This window comes from Dromiciops gliroides, chromosome 1 (assembly GCF_019393635.1).
Source record: "Dromiciops gliroides isolate mDroGli1 chromosome 1, mDroGli1.pri, whole genome shotgun sequence".
NCBI lineage: Eukaryota > Metazoa > Chordata > Mammalia > Microbiotheria > Microbiotheriidae > Dromiciops > Dromiciops gliroides.
The window spans coordinates 225,170,125-225,196,299 of record NC_057861.1 but is presented as its reverse complement, the minus strand read 5'-3'; the positions used below and the strand labels follow the sequence as shown (position 1 = coordinate 225,196,299).

Sequence of the window (26,175 nt, the reverse complement as noted above, 5' to 3'; positions counted from 1 at the left end):
AAAGATTAGCCTTGGGAGCAAAACAGTGTGTCGAAGTACCTATTTATCACTTTCCCAAACTCTACAAACCACTTTTATCTGCTAACAGCCCCTAAGGAAGACAGAAACCATCCATTAAATCAGCAGACCATTACTTCTCAGAAGTGTCAACATGAGCTCAATTTGCCAGTTTAATGATACTTGAAGGTCATTACCTATGTTACATACACACATGTGAAATATCTATCAGGCTCATTATTCTTTGTTTATTTCTTTAATGACAGCAAGTAGGAAAGGGAAATAAAATCCAACAAGGGGAGGATTACTTATGAATATTTTGAAGTATTTAATTTCTAAGTCTTACTAGTGATATAAAGACAAACTGTTCTCTTTCCCATGCAATTGCAGAGGTTTAATGGGGTTTGTGGATAGAAAGGTAGCTGGTGAAATAGCAGCATGTCACTTACAATTAATCATGGATGAGCAGATCATATATAGTTTTTCTTATATTAGACATATAATAAATTTCAGATGCAATTCCTGACATGTCTAAGTTATTTTCTTCTTCAATCAGTTGTTGTTTGTTATATTATGTTGGGGTCTCAGTTCTTTACAAATTTTCAAGCAATAATATCTGACTTTACTTTTATTTCATCTATGTCACCACTGCCTAAATACTCCAACTCTCATGACATGAGTAGTTCTCATACCTATGCTTTAGTAACCACTTTTTATTTCCTTTCCTGGGACATGCTTCCCACCATCTTTTATGATGCCAAAGCAAAAGTTGAAGCATGTGATGAACCTTTCTCTCTGAAAAATTCTGTAGGAATCAGTTTGGAACACCACAATGTTGTCAGTTTCCTGAAAAAACCCTCCTCCTGGTGCTATATTCGTTTGCATTTTCAGATGCGCTACTTTGAGTTCATAAATATACTGGAAACACTACTTAATGTATTTTGTGCTTTTTCTCAAAACAGAGATCAATGGACAATAACTAATTTAAATAATATGCTTTCCTTACCTGTGGACAATGAAAGAGACTCAGTAACGTGTCAAAACAAGTATTTGTATGTTCATATATCTCTGTACATATGCTATGCTCCTATTTATAAAAGCTAAAAAGTGAATTAGTCACCTAAAATGCATTTTGTAATATGAAAAAGTCAGGCTATAATGGTAGACAGAAAATAATAAAACAGCTGAATGAGACTTTACTGACAACAGCTACACCACAATGACAACAACAAACTTTCAAATTCTGCAGAGGTTAAAAAAGGATAAGGCTTCCAAAAGTCCATGAGTTTGGGTGATTATGAAGTCAATGGTGATTTTCAAAATAAGAACTGCAATGGAGTAATGAAGATGGAAGTCAGATAATAAGGGTTTGGGGACTGATTGCAGGGCAAGAGTAGGTAGTATTTTTTTTTCCAAAAACAATCATGAAAACTCACAAATGTACAACTTTTTTTTTTCAGTGCAACAAATGTTTATTTTATTTTTTTTTCAGTTACATGTAAGGGTAGTTTTCAACATTAATTTTCATAAGATTTACAGTTCCAAATTTTTCTCCCTCTCTCCCTTTCCTTCCCCCTTTATAAGACATCAAACAATCTGATATAGGTTACATATGTACAATCCACAAGTCCTCTTTTTATCAGTTCTTTCTATGGGGATGGATGGTATGCTTTGTCATTAGTCCCTTGGGATTGTCATAGATCTTTGTATTGCTGAGAGTAGTTAAATCATTCACAATTGCTCATTAAACAATACTGCTGTCACTATGCACAATGTCCTCCTAATTCTGCTCACTTCACTATACATCAGTTGATATGAGTCTTTCCAGGTTTTTCTGGTATCATCCTGTTTGTCATTTCCTATAGCACAATATTATTCCACTACAATCATATGCTACAGCTTCTTCAGTCATTCCTCAATTGATGGACATTTCCTTAATTCCCAATTCTTAGCCACCACAAAGAGTTACTATAAATATTTTTTGTAAAATTTCCTTCCCTTTTCTCTTTTTCATGATTACTATTGTTAACTGTTTCCCTTCATCCTAATTCCCTTCCCCAAGATATTTACTCTATTATCTATCTTCTTTCACCCTATCCCTCTTCAAAAGAGATTTACTTCTGTCTGCCCCCTCCCCCAATCTGCCCTCCCTTATTTTGCCCCTCTGTCTTTATCCCCTTTCCCTCCTATTTTCCTGCAGGGTTAGAGAGATTACTCCACCCAATTGAGTGTGTATGTTATTCCCTCCTTGAGAAAATTCTGATGAGATAGAGGTCTTTGAGCCAATTCTGACTTTAGGTTCATTTACTGCCCAGATTGAATAGATTACTCCACCCAGTTGTGTATGTGTTTGTTAATCCCCTCCTTGAGGCAACTCTGATGAGATTAAGGTCTCATTTTAAAGCCTGCAAAGTTATTTCTTTAGCAAACCTCAAGATGTAATTAATGTAGGTGTTATTATCCAGCATAAATGCAAATAATATTTTCCCTATTCTATAGATAAGTAAATGTAGATTAAATGACCTGCACATGATCATATGACAACCAGCTTTCAAACCCAGTTTTTCTGAGGACAAGTCCAATACTTTTGTCACTGCCTTCCCAGAAGTTTGACAGTAAAAGAGAAGAGTAAGAGAAGGTTATTGCTCCAAAGGGTAGAAATAAGCATGGGAGGTGGTGAGGAAATGAGGGTGTATAAATAAAGACACCTAAAAATGTTTGAGGGTGAAAGGGATAGAGATTATAGGGAGGGAGAGTATGAAGATGCAAAAGGTGGTAGCATGTTGAAAATAGCAGGCTCCTAAGAGAAAGATCAGAGAATGGGATCCAGGGAAACTGTTGACCTTTAATGAGTTTAGTCAACTATTCAGTTTTTTTCTCATGTATCTTTATCTAGCCATATTCCTTTTGCACATCAGTCATCTATTTGTGGAGTTGAAAATGTGACCCTAAGTTCAGGACTCTTTATGTATCCCAATTAACTTTGATCTTGTTAGTCATCCCGTTGTTCATGCCTGTCAAGACATTTTTGGATCCTAAGTTTGACCTGCAGTAAGTTTGGATATTTTCCATCCATCTGGGAAATGTAACTAATATTTTGCATGATGCAATCAGGATCCAAAAAGATTTCTGGCTACCAAACTAGCTGCTGGTTTTAAAAACGTTCATAGTCTACTTTTTATCATTCATTGGAGTAATAGGCTTACTGGGTGCTCTCCCTGGTGCTGATTATATACTGCCCAAGCCTTCCTTCTCTTTTAATGCCTGTCTTGAGCCACACTAAAAAGTCCAGATTTCCACTCTAATGTTCTTCCTTCTATTGTGTGTTTTTTTTTTCATCAACTCTAGTTTGTCTGAACAAGACTCTAATTTTAGTCCTGTCTGAAGCTGACTGACCTTGATTTATGAGCAGTTCAGTTCTCAAGTCACTAAGCATCAAGTGCCTTTGTATTTGGCAGCTTCTTACCAAAACAACCTTCTATTGGCTTACCTAAGCCAAAGTAATTACTATGAACTCGATCAAATATCCATATCTAAATGTAACAAAGTGAATTGATACTCTTTATCCTTGGAGCACATTTAACAAACTGGCCAACATCAATAGAAACATGATGATAAGCCCCAATTACATGATGCTTTGCAATTAATAAAGCAAATTGTATAGTTTGAATATGTTACTATTTATTTTATGCTTTTAAACTTGTTTTTAAGATATTGAATGAGAAATATTTAAATAAGAAATGGAGGATGTTTTAACATATCCTTGAAAGAAGCCTGTTTAAAAGTATTCATGTCCTCATTTTTTTTTCTTTGACTTTTAAAGATGTATAAAAAAGCTAAAAGCAAGTATTAATGAAAAGAGAAATCAGAAAGCTAAAGATTGTGATATAGGACAGTTCTTAGTTCATTAATATCAGAAAAATTCTTAGAATCCTATAGTCATAGAATTCTACAGTTGTAAGGGATTCATCTTTGAGCTTGAATGCCAGAAGTTTTGAGAGGCTAGGAAAGGGACTTTAATGTCTGTCTAAATCTGCTTATAGAATATATACACGGAAATAGACAAATGGAGGAAGAGTAGACCAAATGACTTGTCCAAGGTAACCCAATCAGTATATGTCAGTGGTGAGACTTGAACCCAAGTTTTCCTGACTCTTTCCACTATACTATAGTTACCTACACCAATAAAATATGCAATGGTACTGAAAATATGAAGGCTTCTTACTCAATTTAAAACAAATTTACAATGTCACTACCACTGCAGACAACTATTATAATTTTTACTACCTCCATATATGTTATATATCATTACTGCTGCTTTGGTAGTCCTAGGTTGAGGATATTTTCATGGGTCTTAGTGTAAGAATAAATCCACTCAATATTAATCATTAAGATGCTATATTTTATAAAATGGCAAAAAGGTTTTTTCTACCTTTAATAAGTAATTGCATAGGGGCAGCTAGATGGCACAGTAGATAGAGCACTGGCCCTGGAGTCAGGAGTACCTGAGTTCAAATCCAGCCTCAGACACTTAACACTTACTAGCTGTGTGACCCTGGGCAAGTCACTTAACCCCAATTGCCTCACTAAAAAAAAAAATAAGTAATTGCATATCTGTATCTTATAAATTGTAGTGATATGGTTTTTGTAGTTGCTTGGCTATGTCCTCTTCATGACCTGATTTGGAGTTTTCTTGGCAAAGATACTTGAGCAGTTTGCCATTTCCTTCTTCAGCTCATTTTACAGAAGAGGAAACTGAGGCAAACAGGTTTAAGTGACTTTTTCACGGTCACACAGCTAGTAAGTATCGGAGGCTGGATTTGAACTGAGGACCATGAATCCCCTTGATTCCAGGCCTGGTAATCTATCTGCTAGGCCACCTAACTGCCTACTGTCATGATTTTGTCTAAGTATTTTAGTACATTGAATTTTCCTTTTGAACAGCTTCCACCTTCTATTAGATTCCAGATATTTGCATTTTGTAGCCATCACAAATACCAAGAAATTTTGCCAATGTATGTTCATTGTAGATATTTTAGTTTAAAATTATACTTTATCTGTATTGTTTCAGTCAATTAGTATGTTTATAAAGCAGCTTAAAATAAGTTTCTCTTTGCTTAAACCAGTCTCTTATCCAAATTTCATTCTTTTTAGCCAGTTTTACATTTTAATAATATTGAGATTCATTGCCTGTTTTAGACAGCAACAATATAAATCATCAATATGTATTTTTTTTTTTTAGTAAGGCAATTGGGGTTAAGTGACTTGCCCAGGGTCACACAGCTAGTAAGTGTTAAGTGTCTGAGACTGGATTTGAACTCAGGTACTCCTGACTCCAGGGCCAGTGCTCTACCCACTGCGCCACCTAGCTGTCCCCTATATGTATTATTTTTTTTAATTTAATAGACATTTTCTCAGATTGTATTTTTATCTGATAAACATCAGCTTTAAACATCATTTTTCAAATCACTTCAATCAGAAGTCTTACAATGAAAAAATGTCAAATATTACAGTAGGGGATATGACAGAGACCTCTATAATTTGAGTCCCTTACTGAATTTGTCAGTCAGCCATTCTCCTGGTAGTAGCTTTGCTATTCCATTATTGTTTGGAATCATTCCTTTCAGGTCTTACTTTATAAGAATGTGTGGTCACTATTGGTTCTCAGTTCTTATATAAGAAAAGAGAACACTAATAGAATCAGACTTAGGGGAAAATCATTCAGTAAAGGTTTGGTTTCTTTGTGAGATCACATCAGTAGACTTATCTGAAAACCTGGATTATGGATTTAGGTAGACTCTAGCCCAGTAGTTGAAGAAATTGTTCCTTCAAAAAGGATTGGTCAAATTTAGAAAAGATTCATTCACTTGATAAACATTTATTAAGCATCTCTTATGTACTAGGCTCTGTACTACATGCTGAGATACAAAGAAAGGAAGACGACAGGTTGCCTATTCTTTTCATCAGCATTATTCTTTTCTAATTTTGAGAGGAGCAGAGGACTAGCTTTAGTATATTTTCAGTTATCTCTCTCATAAATTTGACTAAAGTTCCATACAATTTGAGCACAGACTAAAAAAGAAACCTATTTCAGTGACCACATTTGTCAATGATTTTGTTCTATGATTCATGATAATCGACTGGTTCTTCCATTATCCTGCTTCACCTTCCCTATAAGTTATCAGACAGTCAATATGTGTTTATTAAGCACTTACTGTGTGCAAGGCACAAAACCCCAAACTCAAAGGGAACAGAACAAAAGAAAACAAAACCTTAGCCTATCTTAATGAATAGATAAATTAAAAATGGTACCTACTTGCTACATATAGATTTCCCTTTTTTTCATTTTATCTAGTATTTGTTACTGTTGGTAGGATTGGATGTATCCTCCTCATTCAATAACAAAAATGACAGTGGCACACAAAAGGGAGCCATTCTTCTCATTTTCTTGGAATTACCATTGTGTTTTATGCTTTTCTTCAAGCCAGGTGGTGGATCATTTGGACTCAGAATAAGCACAGGTGGTCACATCTGTTTGAGTGATTTCACTTAGAAAATTAGAGTTAAACTTCTTAATTTCTGTTCATTTTAAGCAATACCCCCCATCTTTTTTTTTTATAACACTTAGCTCATTTCAAGAGAAAGAGTAATAGATCAAATGCTGCTGTGGCTGCTGATCATTTATATAGCTGGTTTTCTCGGGATGGCTGCCAGCACTGACATTAGGCTGTTCTTTGGGAAGTGTTCTTTTGATGGACAGTGCCCCAGTGGCCTGGTCAGAGGACCAATAACAAAGGTGGTAGCTAGCTATCTAATTCAGGCTTAGTTAATGAAGCAGAAAAACCTGTAGATCATGTAAAAATGAGTCCCATTGCTACTGCCATGACTGTTAACTTTCTTTCTTGTAAGTTTCCTTTTTTATGCTTGGCTTGAGAGGGAAACAAAGTTAGAACAGGCTTCAAAAGACTGCAGTGAGCTGGGGAGAGGAAAAATGATAGTTCCTTATATACTGCTGTCAGTATTGTGTGAACATTTTATATAAGCATTGTTTTAATAAAGAGGATACCATGGCCTTATAAAATATTTTCTCCTCATATCTGTCTTAGACTTCTTGTTGTTGCTTTGGACACCATTGTTTTAGAAACTGCCTTCATCCGATGTGACCAGTGTGGGAATTTGTTTTGCTTGACTATGCATATTTGTTACAGTGATTCTGGTTGTTTTTTATATTTTTCAATAGGCAGTGGGGAAGTAGGAGTGGGGCAGAGAGGTATTGATAGAATTGTCAAGTGCAAGGAAGGGAGGGAGGGAGAGAGGAAGGAAGGAAGGAAGGAGGAAAGAAAGAGAAAGATAGAAAGAAAGAATTTTTTATATACAACTTTTTGGACCCCAAAAAACCCAAACATAGCCATATTCATTCATTCAGCAAGCATTTATTATGCCCTTACTCTATTCTGGTCACTATGCTATGTAATGGTTTGACATTAGCTTGCCCCAAGGAGTTTATCTTTAACAAACAATATGACAATTGGGGCAGGTAGGTGGTGCAGTGGATAGAGCACCGGCCCTGGACTCAGGAGGACCTGAGTTCAAATCCGGCCTCAGACACTTAATAATTACTAGCTATGTGACCCTGGGCAAGTCACTTAACCCCAATTGCCAAACCAAAAAACAGAACAAAACAAAACAAACAATATGACAATGTAAACAATGTGGATAACAAATATAAATAATAAGGTAATGATTGGAGTGACGCCACCTGCTGGAGTTACCATAGGAAAGGTCTGCCATGAGGAGAAGGAATCTGAGGGCAAGCCATGCGGTTTTCCTTGACATCAGGAAGTGACGTTTGCTCATGGGTACTGTCTATAAAAGAGGCAAGGCTTTCTCTCTTGCTCTCTTTCTGTAGGACCTCAGTGGGGAGAAGAGCTGGAAACATTGGCTCCCTGAGATAGACAGCTGAATCTAGGCCTTTTTCTCTCTCTTCACCAAATTCTTATTCTCCTTAATAAATGCTTAAAATTCTAACTCTTGCTAAAGATTATAATTTATTGGCGACCACTCATTAGATATTTTAGACAAGACTAGCTAGAATTATAGCCCTTACAATAAATAAATAGAAACAAAAAGAAGTAAAACAACAGTAAATATAAAGAACAAGTAAACATAAATTGCATATAAAGTAAATAAAATGTAATTTCTGAGACGACACTAGTAACCAAAAGTTTCAGGAAATACATTGTTTAGGAAGTAGTCCTTAAACTGAGCCTGGGAGGAAGCTTGGAGGAATTCTAGGAGACAGAGGTGACAAGAGTATACAGTCCAGGATTGGGGGGAAGCCATTACAAAATCATGGATGCAGGAGATTATATTTATGGATGGTTGCAAGAACATAGACTAGTTTGACTAGAATGTTAAATCTGTGAAGGAGAGTAATGGACAATAAGCCTGAAAGAAGTCTAGAGTGATAATGTGAAAGGCTTGAAATACCAAATATGGAGGAATCAGACTTTCATCTAGAGATGATAGGGAGCTGCTGCCGAGACATCACTCTTTTCATCAGTTGATGTTAGAATCTACTTGCCAAAGGTTATGTTCAAAATCATGGGAAAAGAGGCCATTTTGCTGTCTAGTAGGGGTCTCATTTAACATTGTCTCTGACTGTATCATACCTTGTGAACCTGAAATATGTAGTAAATGCTCATCTGATATTCAAGCTATTATCAAATACTTTTCTAGGTTTTCCTAGCACTAGACAAGTATTTGAAGAAAAACATGCAATGATCATTTATTTATTTATTTTGGTGAGGCAATTGAGGTTAAATGACTTGCCTAGGGTCACACAGCTATTAAGTGTCAAGTGTCTGAGGCAGGATTTGAACTCAGGTCCTCCTGACTCCAGAGCTGGTGCTCTATCCACTGAGCCACCTAGTTGCCCTGCAATGATGAATTTTCAAAATACCCTTTTTGTGCCTCACTTCACTCTTTCCTTTCCTCTCTTTAAGAAGTATCCGCTGGGGGGCAGCTAGGTGGCGCAGTGGATAGAGCACCGGCCTTGGAGTCAGGAGTACCTGGGTTCAAATCTGGCCTCAGACACTTAACACTTACTAGCTGTGTGACCCTGGGCAAGTCATTTAACCCCAATTGCCTCACCAAAATAAAAAAAAAAAAAAAGAAGTATTCGCTGACCGACACTGAATAAACTTCAGAAGTGTTCTTTCCATTACAATCCCCTCATCCTCCCCAAATGCCTCCCTTTCTAACCACAACAGTAGTGTCTACCAGTTCTGAAGTCCTTAGGTTTGGCAGAACTCCTAAATCTGAGAATCAATGGAGTCAAATGTGCCCAAGGTCATGTTGCAGCCCAATAGTAGATGACTAAAAGTTTAGCAAGAAAGTTTAGTAGTCTTGGGGCAGAGGGGCGGGGCGGGGGGAGTGGGGGTTGGCACCAGAATAGAATTCTGTTTGCCCTGGAGTCTCCTTAACCAAAATATTTGAAAAAGTCTGATGAACAGCAGCCCTAATTTATACTCTTTCCCTTTCTATGCTTATTAATCCAATATCACATTTCTCGAAACATTCATTGTATTTTTAAAATGACTGCACCATCTACAGTATACTACCTTCAGAAGTTTTACCTTTCTCTCAATTTCAGTCTTGTCAGCTATGCTCACCTTTATGTCTCTGGCATCTGTAATTAGTCTCCTTGTTCTAACCTATACAAAGTAAACTTCAAACTCAAGCTGTTTTTATTGTCTTTTTTTTTTTACATCATTTCTTCTTACTGTCTGAGAACAGAAGGCAAGACAGTAGCTTTTGTTGATGTTGCATGAAGAAGAAGAGACTGCCCTTCTTTCTTTCATCACCACTTTGACTCTTTGGGGTTAATGAGGAACAGTAGCTTGCCTTCTGTTGGTGGAAACAGCTGTGAGTTATAGGTGGGAATCTGGGATCTTGAGTAAAAAGATGCCTTGCAGCGTGAGGTTAAGACCTCTGAGAACCAGAGGAAAGCTCACACCATATGCTCACTAACCCTTGTCTGGTGAACAGAGATGGGGCTGGCATGTGTTACTGAAGTGTGAAAAGTTATGTGGCCCTAATATTATAGAACAGCTCTCATTCATCCACCTCTTCCATTGCCATGGTGAATGATTCCACTACTGTGATAAATATTTGGGTTTACCTCTCATTGAAGTAAAGAGATGAATGAGCCTTTGAAGCAATTTCTGCTTTGCTTTTAAAGCTAGCTAGCATAAGTGTCTGAACTGAAAAAACTTACTTGCTCATTCACCTGCTTCTATTGTCCCAACTGTGAGTACATTTTTATAAATATTTTTAACAACTAGCAGGGAATGATATCTTCCTGTCTGTTCTAGGTAGTACTGAATATATTTCTAACATTCCTAAATTATAATTAATGGCAGCAACATGTATATATCCATCCTTTTCTTTGGAATTATCCTATGTCAAGCCTAATTAAGCAAACAAAATTTTATGTGTTACACCGTAATGATCTCTACCAATGCTGACAAATATTAAAAAAAAAATCTGTTGTAAGGTGATTTTTTAAAATGTTGGTTCTTTCTTAACCCTCATAACCAAACCTTACTGTTTACCATGGTAATTCTCTCACAGCCTTCCTCCAATTGTTGTAGCAAAGATTAAGTAAGAGAAAACATTATAGTGAGGTCTTTTGTTACTCTGATTTCATTATTCTTGTAAAATATGGTGTTGACTATGATCATAAATAATTAAAAGTAAACTTAGCAAAACAAATGAGAAGGCTACACTTGGTAATATAGTAGCCTTGATTTTTTTTTCTTCTCAATAGCTAATTTGCTAAATTTAGTAATGCATAGACTGTCTCCTTTTCATTAATGAGAATAATAGGTTAGGATTGTGTTCATTTTTCTTATAATAATCATACTTTCAAACCCAACCTTTTTTTCTAGGTACAATCAACTCTTAATTATTTTTGGCAATTGAAAGGCAACTTGGAAAAGTAGACAAGGTGCTGAACTTGAAATAGGGATGACTTGGATTTCAATTCTGCCTTAGACCATTACTAGCTGTGTGACCCTGAGCCCATGAGTAAAATTTGCTCAGCCTCAGTTTCCTGATCTGTAAGATGTAGATAACAATAATTATGGTCATCTATCTGTTGAAGTCAGTAAGAATTAAGATAATATGAGAAGGCAAGACAAGCATTTATTATATTCTTACCATGTGTTTGGTATTATGCTAAGTGCTGGGGATACAATTTCAAGCAAAAACAATGAGAAAGTCTGCCCTCAAGGAACGTACATTCTGAGGTAGAGAAGATAACACAGAAGGAAACTAAAAAGTTAAAGGATAAGGATGGGATCATGGTGGTAAAGACTGGAGAACCAGAAACAGCTGTGGGAGGGGAATGAAAGATGCCTAGCCCAGGTTCCTCCCCAAAAATGGAGGGCTTAGGAGGAATCAACAATGGGAGAAGGAAGCTATCATGGGCATCAAGATTTTCCAGAGTATGAAAGCCCCATGTAAAGAGGGAAGTTCTAGGGTAAGAAGGCAACTGAGGTAAAGAGGTGAAGTTTGGACAGTCATAAGAAGGCCCAGGAGAAGAATAAAGACTGGTCAACCCAGGCCCCTAAACAAAATAAAGAAATGGTGCTTTGCAAATATCAAAAAGCACTACATGTTCATGATCATTTGTTTTAGGGAGAAATATAAGGTACAACTTTTTAAAATAGTAGATAACCACAAATTATTATATAGCTGAACCTCTTTTAGGACAGAAAGTCTGTTGCAGATAAACCAATTTATAGGATCACAGGACCATATAATTAATTTTTCCTGAATGTGGTTGTAATGTCATTTGACAAGGTGACAAGAAAGCACCATAGACTAGTAAAGAGCAAGTTGGACTCAGAGTGAAAAAAGATCTGGGTCCAAGTCATGCTACCACATATTGATTTGGCAATCCCTTTGACTTCCAGTGATCTGGTCAACTCTGTAAGAATATAAAGTATACAGAAAGATGCTCATCTGCATTGGTAGAGAAAGCACCTGATTGGGCAATGCCTATACCAAAATAATCATAGGTCCAATTAAAAACTATGAGTGTGTGTGTGTGTATGTATATTATATACAATATATACATGTTGTGGGGACCAATTTTTAATTGGGGAGTGCTAGCTAAGTGGCTCGCTGCAATATTGGGGCAAGGAAGGAGACCGGCAGCCTCCCTCAAAACAGAACAAGATTTATTTTAACAAGAACAAACTTAAAAAAAACAAACACAAACAGGATCAGTAGGATCAAGGGAAAGGAAATAAAATGGGGAAAGGGAAATTATAATACCTGAAAAAATACCACAGCCCAGGAATCAGATGAAAATAGGCAGCAGAATGCCTGTCGCTTTCCAGCTTCTCCCTAGAATGCCCAATTCTCCTCCCCCCAAACCTAGAAACACCCCACACAGCCCCAGCCAATGGGATGGCTGCTCTGACAGTCACATGACTGCCCTCACTAGGCTTCCAATCATTATAATTTTGCCAGGCCCATGTAGGTGTTGGAGAGTGGTGATGAAGTGAGGTGCCAGAGCCCTGGCAATGGCTACAACCAGTAGGTGGAGCACCTTGCAGTTTGTGGAGCCCCAGGCCAGTGAGCGCCAAGGCATAAAAACCTCAAATAACAATTAATTCTTTACAATGTACATACATATATACATATATTTGCAGATATATGTGTGTGTATGTGTACAAACACACATAAATGTGTGTATGTGTGTTTGAATATATATACTCCAGTTCTTTCAATACCTGAGCGGTCTGGTTTTCCTGGGCTTGGAGGTTTAAATTTATGAGAAGCTAGATACTCTATTGATATCACTTTATTTATCTTCAGTTTAATTTCCTCTTACCCATTTTAGTCCTGTCCTTTTCAGTCCCTATATCATTCTGTTTGGCAGAGAAAACAGGAGCAAAATACCACAGTAAAATGTTTTATTTTGTTTTGTTTTGTTTTTCAGTCCTATGAATATACCTATTTAAGTAACAGAACTGTCTTATGCACTTTTATTATGACATATTCCCAAAAGGTGGCATCTCATCCTAAGAGTGAAAAGCATTAGAGTTAGCATAGGTCAGCACCCCCTTTGTCCCAGGTTTCTATTGTCATTGTTGGCACAATAACTTTTACCTAGGGAGAAAAAATGTCAAACAGTACAACTGAGTTAATTATTTATCAAGCACCTCATAATGTAGTTATTGAACATTTCAAACTGTAAGCCCCATAAACATCTTAGACTTAACATTTCCAAAGTTGAGTCCATCTTTCCCCTAAAATCTTCCCTCTTTCCCAACTTCCCTGTTACTCTTAAGGGCACCACCACCCTCCAGTCACCCAGGCTCCCAACCTTGGTGTTGTCCTTAACTCCTCATTCTCATATCCCATGTCCAGTCTGTTGACAAGACATGCTGATTCTAACTTCATAACATCTCTTGAATACACTTCCTTCTGTCCTTTGACTGGTGTATACCTTCATCACCTTACACTTTTGGCTGATGCAGCAACCTGATATTTGCCCCAAACTCCTACCTCGAGTCTTTCCCAGTAGAGTGGAAGTAGACTCCATCCCCTACTGAGCTATCAAACTGGCTTTCTTACAACATAAGTCTGACCATGTCACTCCCCTAGTCAGTGAACTCCAGTGCCTCCCTATCACCACCAGGATCTAACATAAAACCCTCTCTTTGGCTTTTAAAGACCCACCCCCCCCCATAACTTTTCCCCTTCCTAAATTTCCAGTCTTCTTACATCTTACTTCCCTTCCATGGTTTCTCTGATCTAGTGACAGTGACCTCCTTGCTCTTCTTCAAACAAGATGCTCCATCTCTTCACCTCCTATATTACCACTGACTGTTCCCCATGCCTGGAATGTTTCCCTTCCTCATCATCCCTTCCTGACTTCCTTCCAGTTCCAACTAAACCCCCACCTTCTGCAGGAAACCTTTTAAGCTCTCCTCTATACTAGGGCATCCCTACTGTGATTGTCTCTTGTTTACCCAGGGTATACGTATGATATACATGATTGCACATTGTCTCACCTATTAGAGCGCTTCAAAAGCAGGGACTGGTTTTGCCTTTCTTTGTATCCCCAGATCAGGTTTCACACATAGTAGGTGCTTCATGATTACTTGTCCACTTGATTTGACTTTCTAACATGTTGGTTAGCCAGATTCTAAGCATGAATACTTATTGTAGTTTCAGCTTTACACAGTTAATATAAACCACTGTAGTGGTCCGTTTTGTGTATTTCATGGCTGGAAATACAATTCAGAAAGCTCTATTGCTGCTTTCCAGCCATAGTCACAGAAGTGGCTGTTGCTGTTCCACAGATCCCCAGCATCAAAGATTCCTGCTGAGTAACTTGATAGGATTACTTAAAAGGACAGTAACTTCTTTATTGTTAAGAATTCATTGGCTGAGTTCTTCCTAGAGGGGAAAATCATCTTAGCCTAGCTTTCCCAGTTAGTGAATTGTGCTGAATACCTAAAGTAACTATGCAACTAATTACATATTCAGGGTCCAGAGAGTCAGTGAAACATCTTGGTGAAATGGGAATTGACTGTGTGATGCAATTTCGTGTGTGTGTGTGTGTGTGTGTGTGTGCATGCGCGCATGCGTGTACACATGCATGGACCATAAGCATTGACTGCCCATTTGACTAATTACTTACTGCAGATATTATACATATAGAAGGACACAAAAACTGAATGTTAAGAAATACCAAACAAATTCTAGTATTGCTAAGTTTGTTATTTTATTTTGTTTTGTTCTTACATTTAAGGCAGTATTTTTTTCTCTGCGAAATGGTAATGGAAGTAGCTTGAAAACTTGATTTGATATTCAGATATGCACTTTACGCAAACCATTTTTCAGGCATGCATTTCATGTACAAGATAATACCATATGGTGCAAACTAAATGGATCTCATCATTAGGGAATTTCAGAATTGAATGGGCCTAAAAGATAACTTAGTCTGCTCACTTCATTTTATACATGGAGAAGCAAAGGCCCAGAAGTGACTTGCCCAAAGTCATTCAGATAAGAGCCAGCTCCCAGTTCACAGTACTGTCACATATTGTTGTTTTAATGTATAGAATATGCCTGGGAATATTCTGAGAAAGGATAACTTCTGATTCCAGAGGTTATTTAGGAATATGATGTTAAGGGTTCTAAATTCATAATGTGTCACTGGTGATACATGTGCCACATTGCCATATTGAGCATTGTGGTTCTTCTCTGATTGTATTTGATAAGCCTTGATGCTGAGTAAGAAACCTCATAATATAACAGGATCCCCTCTCCCTTTTTCCTTTAAATGTCTAAAGAACAGGTTGGGAGAACTCAGTAGCTTTGATTGACTCTCATGGTCTTCCAAGAATTGAATTTGGTTATGGTCCTTCATTCTTCTTCGTCAAACAGATAGGCTAAATTTTTGTTATAGTCAAAGAATGACATTTTTATGTGTAGCAAAGATGTTGCATTGGGATCCCTTTCACAACAAACAACTCTGAAGTTCATAGATTTAGAGTTGTAAGGGACTTTACAGATCACACAGTCCAACCCCTTCATTTTACAGAGAAGGAAACCGAGGCCCAAGAGACTAAGTGACTTGCCAGAATTCAAATGCAGGTTCTCTGACCCAAAATCCAGTACTACTCGTTCAACAATCCCACACTTGTTCAACTCAACATCATAGCTTTTGGAAAACATTTTGTAGAGGTTTGAGTAATATTCTGAAGTTTTGTTGTGGTGATGGTTTGAATCATATTGGCATAGGAACTCCTTATAAACAGATGTCTGCAATTTATAGACTCAGGGGATGGGATAGGGCACTGAAAAATTGTGATTTGACCAGTGCACACAGGCTTTATGGACCCATATTTTCCTGAGTTCTGGCCATACTATATCATGCTACCTCTTGGGCTTATCAACAACAATTCATCTGAAGACAAAGATGTAGAACCTTATTACACTGCCTCTTAAAGAGAATACATTGAATGAAGATCCTTCCCACAGTGTCTCATTGCTCTTAGTCAGAGTTCCTATCTGGGTGATTTCATTGGGTATAATCATTGAATACTCATCATAGAAAAACCTGTGAATGGGACACATTTTCCTTCCTGATTTTGGTCATGTCCAAGCTTTGAACTTGAATTAACATGAAATTTTACCCTGAATTATTCATAAATGAGGTTCCACTTCATTTTCAGATACTGTGGATGGGTCACTGGGTCACTCATTCCATGTTTCAAACTGCAGGAACTCATAGATGCCCTACAGCAAAAATAGATTAGCTCTAAGGGTTGAGTCCGTCTCTCTCTCTCCCTCTCTCTCTCATTTTGATACAGAACCTTCATATGGGGCCATAATGTGAATGCTTTTCAGTCATTTTGCTGAAGGCTAAGAGAGAAGTGCAAAGACTCCCCAAGCTATGCAGGTAGTTAAAAATCTATATTTCTCAGAACAGGTTCTACTTGAGATTCACTGATAATTAAAGCAAGCCATGAAAATCATTCATTTTAAACCAAAATAGCCTTTTTATTCCCAGGGAGAATTTTTGGTAAGTTTCAGTGTTTACTGTCTAAGGGAGAGGTGGGCTTAGAAGGCTATGCTTCCTGCATCCAGAATGTGCAAGCAACTCTATAGCTATGAATGTCTTAACAGCAAATGGGCTATGCTGCATGGTACAACCACAGCTTACTAGGTAATTTATGTTGCTTAGGGACTGTAGTTTTCTAATAGATTGAACTGTTAGTTTTCAGGGGGATTTAATGAAATATTGAACCAGATGCCACTGGTCTGCCATGGATGTAGGACTATGAGAAATGAGGAAGTGTTGCTTTGTAAATAGCTCTTACCTCTTTGGAAAAAAAAGTGGGGAAGAGAGGGCAAGAAATAGCCAAAATAAAGGGGAAATTGTAATTTTATTTGTCTAATTGTGCCTTAGACTTCTATAATAAAACAACAGTGTATGACCTATAAGATTTAAAACAGAATTTTCCTTTACTCTGGACTGTTGTTTAAATGTGACTCCTCATTCCTTCAATCATTTGTGTGATGAAAGTTTTTCTGAGCGATCATTCTAAGAAATGCTTTAAACCTCTGAATATCCCTCTAAATCCACAAGAAGATTCTTTAGCAGAAAAACCTCAACTGGCACAGTCATAACGTAATTGACAACAAGAAAAATCTCACTATGAAAAGCTCGTTCTCATTTGGGGAGAGACATAATAGTTCTATTATTTCAATTGTCTTGAAACTCATCCTCCTTGATTTCTATCAGTAACCTACAGGGGCTATTTCTCTGAAAATATATTTCAGAAATTGATAAACCTTCTCTCCCCTTTCATGCAGAGGTGGGGAACTGTGGGTGTGAAATATTGTATATGCTGTCAGATACTCTTGATGTGTTGCTTGGTTTGATTAATTGCCCCCCCCCTTTCTTTTTGGCCTTTGTTCCAAGGGATGGTTTACTAGGGTGGGGGAATGGGAGTAGGGAAAGCAGGGATGTGTTCAGAAAGTAATAGGATATAAAAACAAAATATATCAATATATCACAAATGTAATCAATATATCACTTCCTTATTTCCTTTTCTTTCACTCAAATCCTCTCTTGGTACTTGCTTTCATTTTGTCAAAATAATATTCTTTTGTTTCATTTTTAAATGCATTCCAATCATAGAAGGCTTTTTTATGTTGGCTGACCAACCCGTTCCATGTGCCAAAGAGCAGTGAGTCAATGGCCATGTTCCAGATATCAGAAATATGATTCTGACACATTTCAATATCCACATCTGCCTGGAAGTGTGGAGCTGTCAGGAATAGTCAGGGGCAGTGGGTGATCAGTGATATATTCACCAATTAAAATAGACATTGTGTGAGTTTAATTATGAGGCCACCAAGTGGGATAGGAAGGGTCTTTTAGATAAGTGGTTCTGTGTCCAGATTAATTTAGTGACTGGAATAATCTAGATTTCTTTTAACTACTGATTATGACATTGTATTACTAAAGGGTAAATAGCCAGCAAAAATTCCAGTTGGAAAACTATTTTACCTCAAACCAAGTCAACATGCATTTATTAAATCTGTTTATGCACCAGGCACTGTATGAAATAAATGCTAGGGATACAAAGAAAGGGAAAAAATAAAACAAAACAAAAAGTTCTTGCCCCTCGATACAAGATTATTTATAATCTACTGGATGAGAGAATTTGTGAACTATATAAATTGGAAATAATCTCAGGGGAAAGACATTAAGATTAAAGGGGAAAGGAAAAGGCTTCTTACAGAAGGTCAGATTTTAGCTAAGTCTTGAAGAAAACCAGGGGAGTCAGAAGAAGGGAGAAGATGAAGAAAAAAGTTTTAGGCATGGGGGACAGCCAATGAAAATGCCTAGAGGTAAGAGCAGCTACGTGGTGCAGCAGATAAAGTATTAGAACAGGAGTCAGAAAGATTCATCTTCCGTGTTCAAATCTGGCCTCAGACACTTGCTGGCTGTGTGACCCTGAGCAAGTCACCTACCCTATTTACCTCAGTTTCCTCATTTTAAAAATGAGCCTGTGGAAATTTATTTTGATTTGGGGACCCTACCTTTAGGCTGAGATTAGAAAGCCTTAGGCCCTCAGGGTCTCTTCTGTGTGGGAGGTGCTGGTGCCCCTCCCTCTTACTTCAGCTGAGCCAGAAAGCCCCATGGGCTGTACAAGATGCCAGGTCAGACAGCTGGGGAAAAAAAAAAAAGCCCCCAGCTCCCTCCGACCTGAGCGGAGCTATCCAAAAGATCCCAGATAGCCTGTGCTGAGGCATGTGAGGCTGGAGCCCACCCCGCCCCCCACCAGCCGCAGCCCTGGCTGGCAGATTAGCTTGGTCTGTGGGGGCGCAAGAAGCCCCGAGATTTGAGTGGAGAGAAGAAAAGGTATATATAAACTTGGAAGTTAGACTCAGGGGAGTTCGGACAGATGAGAGAGGCTGAGAGGAGGTTCAGATGGATGAGATGAGGTGGAGAAGAGGTCAAGGGGTGGCTGATGAGATTAGAAAGGTTGGAGTGCAGCAGACTAGAGACGGGGCTACAAGGATGCAGGAGAAGAGAAGACAAGAAGGACTAGGAGCAGGGAAAAGAGAGGCCGAAGGGCAGACTGATGGAGCAGACAGACAGAAGGTCGGTGAGAGAGAAACACAGGGGTTCAGCAGTGGCAGTAAGGAGAGGAAAGTTAGAAGCAGGGGGATTTACAAAGTGAAAGGGGCTCAGAGTTAGAATAAAGTACCTGAGTGCCCTAAGGCTAGTGGCGGCTAAGGCCCTTATCATCCCAGCAGGTGGGAAAGAGACTCAGTGGAAAGAGAGGAACTGCAATGCAGTCAGGTTGTACATTTTATTTCCCTGTATTCTTAATTTTAAATAGTATCTCATGAATAAACTCTGCTTTGATTATTTAGTTAAGAGGCTTCCTAATATTTTGCTTATCAATTTGGGAGTGGAGCAGTGTGGTGGAACTTTATAAACAGCCCACATTAAATTAACAGCAGTCAGATAGCCAGTCAGTCAACAGTCCCAGATTAAGTACCCCAGTCAGATTTAGACCCCAAAATTAGGCAAATCATTTAAAATATTCTTTCATTTTAATGGCGACCACAAATGGACTTATGGCCCAATTATAATTTTCCTAAGCTTATAATTTTTCATATAATCATAATTTTTCATAAATCCAATTATGTAATTTTTCCATATTAGATATGCTTATTAATAATTTATTTTTTACATATTTGGCCTCAGACATGTGCTGGCTGTGTGACCCTGAGTAAGTCACATACCCTATTTACCTCAGTTTCCTGATTTTTAAAATGAGCCGGAAAAGGAATGGCAAAAAACTCTAGTACTTTTGCCAAGAAAATCCCAAACAGGGTCACAAAGAGTTTGACATGACTGAAAAGAGCTGAATAGCAACAAGGAGGTAGGGATACGGGTGATGTGCAAAGAAGAGTCTGGTGTCACTGGATGAGAGAGAGAAAGAGAGAGAGAGTGCGTGCGCACTAGTGAAGAATCTGTGCCCTTGGAGGGGGAAAGGTATTAGAAGAAAGATGTGTGGGTAGAGGAAGAGCAAGTTATGAAAAAATTTAAAAGCCTGATTATTTTATAACTGATCTTAGAAATAATAAGGATCCATTGGAGTCCATTGAACAGGGAAGTAAAATGGGCAGTTCTTAACTTAAGGAAGGTCACTTTGATAGCTGTGTAGAGGATATGCTGAAATGGGGAGAGACTTGAGGCAAGGAGACCAACAGGGGCTATTGCAATAGTCCAGACATGAAGAGATATGGGCCTACACTTGGGTTGTAGCACTGTCACATGAGAGAAAAGAATCCATACTAGAAATGTTGGAAATGTGGAATCAAAAGGACTTGACAAAAGATTGGCTATAGAACATTCATTGTAGAAAAAACAGAGTTAAAAGCTAAAGAAAGGAAGGAGTAAAAATGCCTGTTCTTGGCCTAATACCTAAAGGCTTTCGTGATCTACAGAATAGATACATGGCACTGGTAGATAACCTTGTCAGACCAAATATGTCAAGGTATTTCTGAGAAGACATCTGACCTAGTTCTGGCATAGTAAAAAGAGGACTAGCAGAACCAAGATGTCAGAGAGAACCCAGGAAGTTGCCTGAACTCTCCCAAGTTTCCCTCAGAAACGACATTCAATCAAGCCTCTAAACAGATGCTGGAACTACAGAACCTACAAAAAGACAGAGAGATGCAATCTTCCAACTTGAGATAATTTAGAAGACTTCAGGAAAGGTCTGTCTCACTTGGAAAAAAGGGGAGCACAGCAAAGTTCAGCACAGCATGGAGGGTGTCTGGGCAAGTCAGAAGGAGGCTCTTGGCCAAAGCACAGATCAGAAACTGAGGCCCCTTGATCGTGGCTCAGCAGGCTGGTGGTATAGCAGGCCAGTTGTGAGACTTGCCAGCCCTGGCTAAGAGGGCAAACTGCCAGCTAGAGAACCACCCAAAGGATAGGCATGACTAGGCCAAGCTGTCCCAGTGCAGGGAGCAAGCCTAGGGTAGTAAGGAATACACAAGCCACAGAGAATAAAGCCAGTGACCAGGCCCCTATCACCCAACACAAGAAGCTTGCAACTGTGCCCTGTGCCCCAGGAGCAGGCCTCAACTTTAAACATCAAAAATAATCTAACATATGAGTAAGAAGCAGGAAAAGACCCTTATCATTTAGAGCTTCTATGGTGACAGGGAAGGACAAAACACAAATTCAGATGAGGACAATACTGTCAAAATGCCTACAAGTGAAGTCTCAAGGGGGAAGATAAATTGATCTCAAGGTGAAAAAGCCTTCTCGGAAGAGCTCAAAAAGGATTTTAAAAATAAAATAAGCTAGATAGAAGAAAATGGGGAAAGAAATGAGAGTTATGCAAGAAAAAAATATGAAAAAATAGTCTATAGCTTGGAAAAGGAAGCAAAAAAATTGACTGAAGAAAACAATTCCTTAAAAAATACAAGTGGTCAAATGGGAAAAAATTCACTGAAGAAATTAACTCCTTCAAAACTAAAATTGGCCAGATGGAAAAGGAGATGCAAAAGTTTACTGAAGAAAATAATGCCTTAAAAATTAGAATTGGGCAGATGGAAGCTAACATGAGACACCAGAAATCAGTCAAACAGAATCAAAAGAATGAAAAAATAGAAGAAAATGTGAAATACCTCATCAGAAAGACAACTGACCTGGAAAATAGATCCAGGAGAGATAATTTAAGAATTATTAGACTCTCTGAAAGCCATAATCAAAAAAGAGTATAGACACCATATTTCAAGAAATTATCGGGGCAGCTAGGTGGCGCAGTGGATAGAGCACCAGTCCTGGATTCAAGAAGACCTTAGTTCAAATCCGGCCTCAGACACTTAATACTTACTAGCTGTGTGACCGTGGGCAAGTCACTTAACCCCAATTTCCTCACTTTAATAAAAAAAAAATTATCAAGAAGAACTGTCATGATACTGTAGAATCAGAGGAAAAATAGTCATTGAAAGAACCCACTGATCACCTCCTGAAAGAGGCTGTCAAAAAGAAAATTCCAAGGAATATTGTAGCCAAATTCCAGAATTATCAGTGAAGAAGAAAATACTGCAAGCAGTGAGGAAGAAACAATTTAAATATCATGGATCCATAGTAAAGATTACATAGGATCTGTCAGCTTCAATGTTAAGGATCATAAGACTTGGAATGTGATATTCTGGAAAGCAAAGTAGCTTGCACTGCAACCAAGAATCAACTACCTAGCAAAATTGAGCTGGATATTCAATGAATTGGAGAACTTTCAAAGTTTCCTGATGAAAATACCAGAACTGAACAGAAAATTCGATCTTCAAATACAATACTCAAGAGAAGAATAAAAAGGTAAACAGAGGGTAAAAGGTATTCAATAAGGTTAAACAGTTTACATCCCTACATGGGAAAATAATACTTGTAACCCTTGAGAACTGTATGTGGATTTGGGCAGATAGAAGGAGTATACATAGAGGGTATAAGTATAAGTTGACTCTGATGTGATGATATAAAGAAAATGAAGGTGTGGAAAAAAAGAAGTATACAGGGAGAAGAGAAAAAGGGAGGTAGAATGAGGTAAATTACATCAAATGAAGAGGTGGAAAAACCCTATTACAATAAAGGGTAAGAAGGGAGAGATGAGAATTGTGTTAACCTTAATCTCATCAGGTTTGAATCAAAGAGGGAATAACATATATACTCATTTGGATAAATAAATTTAGCTTACCCTTTAGGGAAGAAAAAGGGGAAGGGGAAAAGGGGAAGGGGCACTGATAGAAGTAGGTACAGAAGTAGGGGAAGAAGGGAAAGAAAATGGAGGTGGGCTGATAAAAGGGAGGAAAGATTGAAGGAGACAGTTGTCAGAAGCAAAACACTGGCAAGGAGGAATAGGGTGAAAGAAGGAGAAAAAAAGAACAAAAAAAGGGGAAAATAGGATGGAGGGAAATACAGTTAACAATCATAACTGTGGGGGCAGCCAGGTGGTGCAGTGGATAGAGCACCGGCCCTGGATTCAGGAGGACCTGAGTTCAAATCTGGCCTCAGACACTTAACACTTACTAGCTGTGTGACCCTGGGCAAGTCACTTAACCCCAATTGCCTCACCAAACAAACAAACAAACAAATAAATAAATAAATAATCATAATAACTGTGAATGTGAATGGGATGATCTCACCCATAAAATGGAAATGAATAGCAGAGTGGATTACAAAACAGAATCCTCTCAGTTGATAAAGCACTGGCCCTGCATTCAGGAGAACCTGAGCTCAGATCCAGCTTCAGACACTTGACACTAGCTGTGTGACCCTAGGTAAGTCACTTAACCCTCATTGCCCTGCAAAAAAATAAAAACAAAAAACCCCAAAGCCAAAACAAAACAAACAAAAAACCCAGAATCCTACAATATGTTGTTTACAAGAAACAAATTTGAAACAGAGATATACACACAGAGTAAAGGTGAAAGGATAGAGCAGAATATATTATGCTACAGCTGAAGTAAAAAAGGAGGAGTAGCAATCCTTATCTCAGACAAAGAAAAAGCAAAAATAGATCAAATTGAAAGAGATTAGGAAGGAAACTACATCTTGCTAAAAGGTACCATAGACAATGAAGTAATGTCAATATTAAACATATAAGCACCAAGTGATATAACATCCACATTCTTAGAAGAGGCTAGATGAGTTATAAGATGAAATAGATAGCAAAACTATACTAGTAAGAGATTATAACCTTCCTCTCTTGGAAATAGATAAAAACTAACCACAAAAATATGTATTTAAAAAAGAACTTAAAGAGGTGGATAGAATTTTGGAAAAGTTAGATATGATAGACCTCTGGAGAAAATTAGATGGAGATAGAAAGGAATATACCTTTTTCTCAGCAGTATCTGGCATGTACATAAAAAACTGGCCATGTATTAGAGCAAAAAACCTCACAGTTAAATGTAGAAAGGCAGAAATAGTAAATGCTTTTCAGACATTGATGCCATAAAAATTACATGTAATAAAGAGCCATGGAAAGGTAAACTGAAAATTAATTGGAAACAAAATAATCAATAAGTTCATCCAAGGAAATGACAACAATGTGACAGCATACCAAAACTTATGGGATGCAGCCAAAGCATTTTTAGGGGAAATTTTATATCTCTAAATGCTTACATTAATAAAACAGAGCAAGAGGAGATCAATGAATTAGGCATGAAACTAAAAAAGCTAGAAAAAGAACAAATTAAAAATCGCCAATTAAATACTAAATTAGAAATTCTGAAATTCAAAGGAGAGATTAATGAAAGTGAAAGTAAGAAAACTATAGAATCAATAAATAAAACTAAGAGCTGTTTTTATGAAAAAAAGCAATAAAATGGATAAACCTTTGGTTATTTTGATTTGAAAAAAGAAAAAAGAAAACCAAATTACCAGTATCAAAAATGAAAGGGGTGAATTCATCTCCAATGAAGTGCAAATTAAAGCAATAATTAGGAGCAATTTTGCCCACTTGTATGCCAATAAATTTGGCAATCTAAATGAAATGAATGAATATTTACAAAAATATAAATTGCTCAGATTAAAATAAGAGGAAATAAAAGACCCGAATAGCCCCATTTTAGAAAAAAGAATTGAGGATGATAGAGGGTTCGTGACCAGCTGATGCAGTCCCAGCAATGGCAGCCTGGGCCCAGTTGACCCTTGCTCTGGTTGTCCCTGGTGCAACCTTGGGAGGCCAATGTTTGCCAGGGCTGAGATGGTTGAGCAGCTTGATGGGGCTGGGCCAGGCCATCTATGATGTGGTGGTGGCTGTCAGGGGAATGGTCAAAACCCCCGTAACCTGTGCCTTGGGACACGATGTTCACTTTCGTGACAAGAAAATCCTGTTAATAGAAGCAGGTCCAAACAAAGCTTTGAAGAAATTGCCAGAAACTTACAGCAGCAGGGTCAGCTCCATCTCTCCTAGCTCAGCAACTCTCCTTAGCAATTTTGCTGCCTGGGATCACATTTGCAACATGAGATGCAAACCCTTTTGGCAGATGCAGGTTTAGGATGTCTGCTCAGAAGCTCTAATAATATTTGATAAAGATGATTTAGATGTTGTAGGATATATAGTGGAGAATGATGGCATTTTATCTGCTCTAACCAAACAACTAGATGCTGTCCCTGATCAGGTGGAAGTTGTCTAAAAAAGCAAGGTAATCAACTATATCTGACCTGGTCCATTCCTTAATACAGAAACCAGTTCATGGGTTCCAGTTACTTTAGCTGATGGCCGCCAGCTCCAGACCAAGTTGTTGATTGGTGCAGATGGTCAAAACTCAGGTGTGCGGCATGCTGCTGGAATCTAGAATGTGTGTTGGCCCTATGATGAGTCCACTGTTGTATCTACTTTGCACTTAAGTGAGCCTACTGAGGACAATGTGACATGGCAAAGATTTCTTCCTTCTGAGCCCATTGCCTTACTGCCACTCTCAGATACTTTGAGCTGCTTGGTGTGGTCCACATCCCATGAGCATGCAGCAGAACTGGTCAGCATGGAGGAGTAACATTTTCTGGATGCCATTCATTCTGGCTTTTGGAGTGATGCCAGTCACACGGATTTCATAGATTATACCAGATCCATGCTACAGTACGCAGTCACTCTTCTGTAGCCCACTAAATCCTCAGCCTGACATCTGTCCCCCAAGTGTTGCCAAAGTGGACCCAAAAAGTTGAGCACTATTTCCACTTGGGATGGGGCATGCCATTGAGTATGTCCCACCCTGAGTAGCACTCACTGGGGATACAGCGCACAGAGTCCATTCCCTTCTAACTGTAGAAGGCCCATCTTATAGCAATCAAATCTAATTGGTTGACATGATTAGAGGTGGGTTATATTAAAATGAAATCTGGAGATATATGACTTAGGTCATTCAAATCTTGGTAAAAAAAAAAAAGGCATGAGAGAAAGAATGCAGACCCCACCCAAGCTGATCTATCCATGTAGGTGTGGTTTGGTGAAGGCTAAATCTCATCAGCAAAGGCTTTCACTTTGGAGTGGGGGTTTGGAAGAAAGGACTAAGAAAGAAGAGGAGAACATTGGCTTCCCC

At 38.2% G+C, this 26,175-nt stretch overlaps 1 protein-coding gene and 1 pseudogene across 10 annotated transcripts in view; both read left to right on the top strand.

Moving 5' to 3' along the window:
* Positions 1–26,175, top strand: part of PTPRM (protein tyrosine phosphatase receptor type M) — a 1,039,589-nt gene that overhangs the window by 687,595 nt on the left and 325,819 nt on the right. The window lies entirely within an intron of this gene.
* Positions 24,760–25,933, top strand: LOC122736952 (annotated as a pseudogene).